Consider the following 7,803-nt stretch of genomic DNA (forward strand, 5'->3'; position numbering starts at 1 on the left):
CTTGTTATTTACTCATTTAGAATCTATCCAATAAACATTCAGGCATTCATTTGAGTTTGAGCATCCATAATGCATCTCAATTCTTATAGTAATAGAGGGCTCGTTCCTGGGCTGCAAAGCGGTCCATGGGCACCCACGACCACAGAGTCTACCCTGGCATCAAATTTTCACTGACATTTGTGCCCAGGCACAACTCGGACCCACATGTCAGCGAAGTCTTCCTAACTATAGGTGGCCAAACGGGCCGCACGGCACGGGCACGAGCACGATGGAGCACGGCATGGCGGAGCATGGCACGACGGGGCACGGCGGCACTGTCGTGCCGTGCCGCGTAGTGCCGCCGTGCCGAGGATGCGGCCCGGGCACGGCACTACCAGGGCTTCATCGTGCCGTCCGTGCCGATGGGCACGGTGACCTGCATGGCCGCCGCGGAGGAGGCCGCCGGTCGCCGCCGCGGATGGGGCCACCGGCCGCTTGCATCAGAAGGTCTCGCTGCCGCGGATGAGGTCGTCGGCCGCAGCGCGAGAAGACCGTCGCCGCCGCGGATGAAGGCTGTCGCCGCCGCGAATGAGCCGTAGGCCGCCCACACGAGAAGGCTGTCGCCGCCGGAGCTGCCATGGCTGGAAGAGGAGGAACAGGAAGAGGGAGTCGGAGGAGTCGAGCGTGCGGCGCGAGTCGGAGGACCGAGGACCGAGGGGGAGCGGCGGCTGTGAGGGAGAGGGGTGTTTTTGTAGATAGGGTTTTGATCCAAGGGCTGGTATTCATCTAAACACATCCCACGGTAGAAAATCAACGGGCCGTGTCGTGCTAGCCCATTATCCGTGCCAGGCCCGTGCTAGTGCCGCGGGCCGGTGCGGCGGCCCAGGCACGACCCACTAGCAGGCACGGGCACGGCCCGAGCACTAAGGCCATCGGGCCGGGCCGCTATTAGGCCGCGCTATGCAGTGCCGTGCCCGTGCCAGCCCGACGGGACTGGCCCATTTGGCCACCTATATTCCTAACTTCTCTACCGCAGCAGCCTCTTCTTCTGCCCAGCGCCATCGCGGGCGGCGCCTCTTTCTCCACCCGCCCGCCGCCTCCCCGCCCCAGTGTGCCCAACGACGACGAGGGGGATCGACGAGGAAAGATAGCCCGAGCACCCCGCAAAGGCTCCAGAATGGTGGTGAGTGGCTGAGCGCTGTACTGCTGTTCCCCTCCCGTCCCCTGCTCTCCTCCCTCTACCCTGCAAAAGAGGGTTTTTCATTGTCTTACCCCTCTTCTGTTTGATGAACCCTATATCCGGAATTTGATCTGCAACTGCTGTGATTTCGAGCCTTCGCACTCCACGGTGCGGGGTTTCTGCGCGGAGATTGAGTTAGGGGTTTTATTACATTCTGGGTGCGACGCTGGCATTGCGGGTGGTTTGGTTCCGCTATTAATTTAGGGTATCTGAGGAGTGGTACTTCACTCGTGTCACATGACTTGATCAGCGACAGCGACGACGGAGATGAGTTTGAGTGGGACAGCGACGGCGATAGGGAGGCAATCAGCTTAAATGCTGCTGGTCCATCAGCTCATCAGGCATCGAGGAACCTCGATGCTCCTGGTTCCTCCACGCTGGTGAGACTGGTAAGTGAGGGAAAGTGCGTGAATTGAGCTCATCATCTACTTAATTATATGTTTTTACCTGTTATATGCAAGTATTATGGTTATGATCTTAATGTGATGTTTTCTTGTGGAACTGTGAAAAGGATTCTGATGGGAAGGAAGACAGTGGGGCTGGGCCGTCTGCCTATATGCTTGATTACTTTGTGGGGATGGGTTTCTCCAAAGATCTGGTCTTGAAGGTCATGATGGAAGCTGGTACGACTATAATACTAATTGATTTCTTCAGGTTTGTTGAGTTGCACATTTTCCCTTTCCATATTATGTTTGCTTGCTGCTTTTGTTTCAGGGGATCGTGGGGAAGATTCAATACTTGATATCCTTCTGAAATATAAGGTTTTTGCCAGTGCATGTTCTTTTGTTTACTAAATTTTCATTGAAGGTCTTGTTTTTGAATGGGAAGAGGATTTGTATATCACAAGTGATGTTGTGAAATACAGGATGGAGGCTGCAACTCTTCTGGCTATGTTCCTTGTACTGTTGATGATGATGATGATGATATTCTTGAAAACTGGGATGATAACCTCAACAAGGACCCCAACTCTGATGACTCTGTTGTTGAGGTATTTCCACCTTTTGCTCTTTGGTCCTCATTACACAATGTAGTTGTTGTGCTTTATCAATTTGACTGATCTGTCTTAAGCTAGCTGTTTCCTTCATTCATGCTACGTACTTGAACCTGCCCTATCGTAGTTAAACAGATGTTAGCTGCATGGCTTTATTGGAAACAGGAATGATGTTTGTATTTTTTTTCCATTTGTTTTCATTTCCTCGAGGGAAGTTTGTTTTCAGCAAAACCGCCTATTGGACATGATTGTTAAAATAGGTTGCTAATCCAAGTGTTAGTTTCATCTTTTTTGCCACTTGATGTTTAGTTTCCTTTCCACTTTCATTTTTCATGTTTCTTAGCTGTGTGTCCCTTTCCATGAATCTAGTCTTGTTGACCTTATCTCTATAGTGTTTTCCTTTTTTATTATATATCTCTACTACCATCCTCTGCTATGGTTTTAATTCCAAAGATGGTTCTGTAAATACTAGGGTATGTAGCATATATGTGTTTAGTATATCTTTTCCTTTGTAAGTGTAAACTGACTATTTATCCAGAAAATTTGTGGGTTTTGTATTCGCATGCTAGTCCCCATTTGATTGAATAAGGATGTGGCTTCGGGTTTTTCTTTTCTTTGTCTGCTGTTGGGAGATTGCTTTTGGAACAGTTGCATTCCTATAATCCTATATGCCTGTTAGAGGAGCTGGTCAACACAATTATTTGGTTCTATGTCCTCCCCTCATGTTAGCTCCTTTTTCTATGGTAACTGAATAGTGCAACAGCATTCATGTTTTGATCTAACACTGAATTAGTCTTGTAATTTAAGCGTTGGGCATGTGTTGTCTTGGGGTATTGCATATAGCTGAAAATTGGTTGAATTAGATTTCACTAGGCTTCCTAATTTGTTTGTTGAACCTACCTATGAATTGCAAAAGAATAGCAAGCCTGTATGTTTTGAGTTTCGACCAGTGCATTTTTTCTGATTGTTGAATTTTCATTTCTATCTGTTAGTAGTCGTGGAGGACAGGCCTCAGGCCCAGTGGCAAGCTCCCAAGTGAGGGAGGCAGCCAGTGGGGGTTTGAACCCTCGCACCGCACCTTTCCTCCATGAAGGCCGCGCCAAAGGTGGCGCAGTTAAAAAATGTGTTAGTAATCGTGGCATACATGGCAGCATTCTAGTTTGAGCTCCCTATGAGGTTTAAACATATGTCAGCATTCTAGTTTGAGCTCCCTATGAGGTTTCAACATATGGCAGCATTCTAGTGTGAACATAACATGGCAGCAGTCATAGTGTAAATATATGAGTGTTAATGGCCTTGTAGGCCATTGTGTTATACAATTCTAACAATTCTACCTTCTAGTTTTAGTATATTAGCAGCATCCTCTCATGCTGGGTTGATTCCATTAAAGTTATAGTTCCATTCTTATGAATGAACTGTTAGTGTACATGCTAGGTGATCCTCGCAATCAGGGGTGAAAACGATATTGTCCGACCAATGGAAGGGGTTCAGAGACTAAATGGAATAAGTCCGCATCTGTAACCGGGTATTCAATATCCACCGTATCCAAATAAGTGGGATATAAGATATGCGAATAGGATGGGTATCAATATTCGGTGCATTGCACACTATTTTTGTCCAAATCCGATTAAAAATAAATATATGTATTCATATCTGTATATATCCGTCGTATCTGATCTGCTTTCATACCAGCTTGCAATGCTTCAACTCATTTGTTTGTGTTGGTGCATGTATGATGTCCATTACAACTCCTTTGTTTGGAAAGTGCTTCTGTAAATTTCAAACTCTTTTTTTGTAGAGGTGAATACAGAGATGCAGTTAACTTTAGCAAATTTGCATGACATTCTTGCAATAAGAAGTTTAAAACTGAAGGATGGTTATACATTTGACTTGCTTCAAGTTATTAGTTTTTCAAATGTTATAGGTCTTTAAACTCAGTAAATTTGGTACCAAGGTGTGATTTCTGTGACACTAGTTGATTGTTTCTTTAGGAGGTTGTTGCAGACTGCTAGAAATGTATATGGCACTCTTTATAATGTATAAGTGTTTTCTATATGCTTTCCTGCTTTCATGCAGGAATTTATGCAAGAGATGTCACAGATGGACGAAAAGGTCAAGTCCTTAGTGAGCTTTGGTTTTTCAGAAAGTAAAGCCAAAATGGCTATTACTAGATGTGGTATGTGCCAGGATTGAAGTTGCTGCAAATGTAGACAGTGTTGATGTTCATACAACTAACTTATTCTTTCGGTTTATTTCAATATTACTCAGGGCAGGATGCAGATATATCTGTTTTACTTGATGCGATCTGCGCTTCAGAGGTTGCTGGAGCTGATCACTATGAGAGTTATGCAAACAATGAGGTACATTGTGGTTAAACTGTTCAACTGACTAAAAAAATTGGTCTCTTGACCTAATGGAATGACACTTAAAACTTCTTTATAACTCTGCAGGATACAGGTTTGAATTCCTATAGTTCATCTGGAAGAAGAAAGCGGACCAAGTTCATGGAAGAGAAGAAGAGAAAGGGGAAGCGATTTGGGGGTGGGGCACAAGGAAGTGGAGGGCCCATGGATGATAGAAATAATGAGGTGATGCCTCTCCCAAACCCAATGGTTGGATTTAACTTGCCAGGTGACAGGTCACAGTCAGTGGACAGACCCCTTCCCAAACTAGCTATTGGACCACCTTTTTTCTATTATGAAAATGTGGCCCTTGCTCCAAAAGGTGTCTGGTCAACCATCTCAACTTTCTTGTATGACATCCAGCCTGAGTTTGTGGACACGAAGTTCTTTTGTGCTGCTGCAAGGAAAAGGGGTTACATACATAACCTGCCAATTGAGAACAGGTCTCCTCTCGTTCCCTTACCCCCCAAGACAATTCATGATGCCTTTCCCCATGCCAAGCAGTGGTGGCCCTCATGGGACACATGGAAGCAATTTAACTGCCTCCAGACGGTTGTATCGTGCAAAGTTGACAGAACGGATTCGTTGTGATCTTGCAAACAGTGAAGATCCTCCATGCCCAAGTGTTCAGAAAAATGTCCTGAAACAGTGTAGGAAGTGGAACCTCATTTGGGTTGGTCGGAACAAGGTCGCTCCTCTTGAGCCTGATGAGGTAGAATTTCTACTTGGTTTTCCCAAGGACCACACCAGGGGAATCAGCAGGACGATAGATATAAATCCCTAGGTAATTCATTTCAAGTGGACACAGTTGCTTACCACCTCTCAGTTCTAAAGCCTATGTTTCCAAACAGCATGAGTGTGCTCTCTTTGTTCTCGGGTATTGGAGGAGCAGAGGTAGCTCTGCACAGACTTGGAATCCGCATGAAGACGGTGGTCTCAGTTGAGAAATCAGAACTAAACAGGACTGTCTTGAAGACCTGGTGGGATCAAACCCAATCAGGACATTTGATTGAGATTACTGATGTCCAGACTCTTAACTTCTGATTGGCTTGAGTCAACTATGAGAAGAATAGGTGGGTTTGACTTGGTAATTGGTGGTAGCCCATGCAACAATCTTGCTGGGAGCAATCGCCACCACCGCAACGGCTTAGAGGGTGAGCACTCTTCCTTGTTCTACCACTATGTTAGAATCTTGGATTGTGTGAAGTCAGCCATGAAGAGGATGTAGTCTTAAGTTGCTGTTGTACAGAAACAGAATTGCATGCAGCAGCACAACACCACTTTTGATAGGGGAGACTAAACTTGCTCAACCCAAGGAAGTTGAGCTCAATATATTGTAGAATACTGCATTGCCGTGGATCAAGTTTCCTCCCAGCAACAGATTATGTTGCCTTTCGTAGTGGAATTTTGGGAGTACTGAAGGCCAGGGAAGATTTTACCTTTTTTGTCTTTGCTTTCTATTGGTACATGGCAGCTTGTTAGCAACCAGAGTCCATAATGCTTTGTAGTGGCTTTAAAGCTCTATTTACTTGCTACATGTACAAAGGCGACCTGCATTGCTGTGGTTTCAGGAAACAGAATAGTTTTCAGTGCAGGTTGCTGACAAAGATTCTGACTTTCTTACAGTGACTCCAATATGCATGCATGTGGAGGTGAGATTCCCTGCAGTTAACTGTTTGCTTCATGAGCAGACTGCCTTATGATATCGAGGTGAAGTTTGTGTCGTTCTCATGATCAGGTTTACAAAACTGGTGGGAACCGGTCGGGCCCGGTTCCGGTTTGGGCCGGTACCAAACCGGCCCAAATTCAAAATTCAAATTTGAATTCAAAAAAATGAAAAATTCCCAAAAAATTCCTAATAATACGTCAAGGTGAGACAAATCTAATGGTGTCAAATTTTCTCAAAAATTCATTCATTTAGTATAGTTGGCGGAATTTAGAAGTTAAATAAAAAAAGAAAAAAAGCGACGGCCCATTAAGGCCCACGACGCTCTGCATGCATAGATAGGGTTCTAGACAGCCTGGGGGGGGAGGGTTTCGCTCGACCCCCAGAACCCTATCCGTCCCCCACCCGCTCCCTGTCCGCCGCCCGCAGCCGGGAAGCCGCCCTCCGCGCCCGGCCGGTTAGTCTGGTAAGCCGGCCCGGGCTCGGATCTGGTCTTCGACCGGCGCGCAGGGGCGGTTAGCCGGCCGGTACGAGCGGCTAGCCGGCCGGTAAGCCGGTGTGACCGGGAGAGAAAGTAAGAAGTAAATTTTTTTTAATAGAATGATTGGTTAGGTGTATGATTTAGAATATTAGATGATTTGTTTTAGGATTTAGGTTAGAGTGAGGTGTATGGCTGATATGTTTTAGGTTTTAGGTAAGATTTAGGTGTAGGAATTAGGATTTAGGTAAGATTTAAGTGTAGAATTTAGGATTTTATTTATGTGATTGATATGTTTTTGTTGTCCATGTATGGAGATAGACAATGGCAGGCAGAGATGTATGGGAACACGGTAAAAATCTTTATCCCGGATGGTGATGCAACTATTGTCGTATGCAGAAAGGAGGAGGTGGTGCGACTAGATTGAAACAACATTTGGCTGGGCGCGGGGCAGAGGTGGTCCATTGCAGTTTTGTGCCACCTGATGTGCGGGACTTCTTTCAGCGTGAGATTGATAGGGCAAAGAAGGCAACTGCTGACCTGGCCCGAGAGAGGTTGAGACGCGAGAAGGCTGCAGCGGAGGGAAACTATCCCGGTGATGAAGAAGATGAGGAGGCTCAGGTGCAGCGTGCCATGGATCTATCGAGAGCGGAAGCAGAGTTCCGACGGGGGTGGAACAGAGAGGAGGTGCATATAAGCGTGGAGGGGGTAGTGGTTCGACGAGGGGGAATGTTATGCAGAGGATGTTTCGAAGTGCCACTTCGCAGAGGGAGAGTCCTGTGGTGGAGGACTATAACTTGGCAGCTGGTGGGAGAAGAGGAATGACGCAACCAAGGATTGATACAGGCTCCTGGACGCAGAAGGGTAAGAATGCAAAGGAAGCTATTAGTAAAGCTTGGTCAAAGTTTTTTCATATTGCAGGAGTACCTGGAAGACAGGCTGACAGTCCATACTTTGTCAACGCGGTCAGGGAGACACAGAAGTGGGGTAAGTTTCCTTTCATTGGAATGACACCTATGAGCTTACATTCTTGTATCTCATGATTTT

The 7,803-nt window shown here is 46.2% G+C and overlaps 1 pseudogene; it reads left to right on the forward strand.

Annotated features, from left to right (window-relative positions):
* The first annotated feature begins 1,011 nt into the window (after window positions 1–1,011).
* LOC120707099 lies at window positions 1,012–6,333 on the forward strand (annotated as a pseudogene).
* Window positions 6,334–7,803: the final 1,470 nt, after the last annotated feature.

The sequence above is a fragment of the Panicum virgatum genome, chromosome 5K (genome assembly GCF_016808335.1).
Source record: "Panicum virgatum strain AP13 chromosome 5K, P.virgatum_v5, whole genome shotgun sequence".
In the NCBI taxonomy this organism is placed as follows: domain Eukaryota; kingdom Viridiplantae; phylum Streptophyta; class Magnoliopsida; order Poales; family Poaceae; genus Panicum; species Panicum virgatum.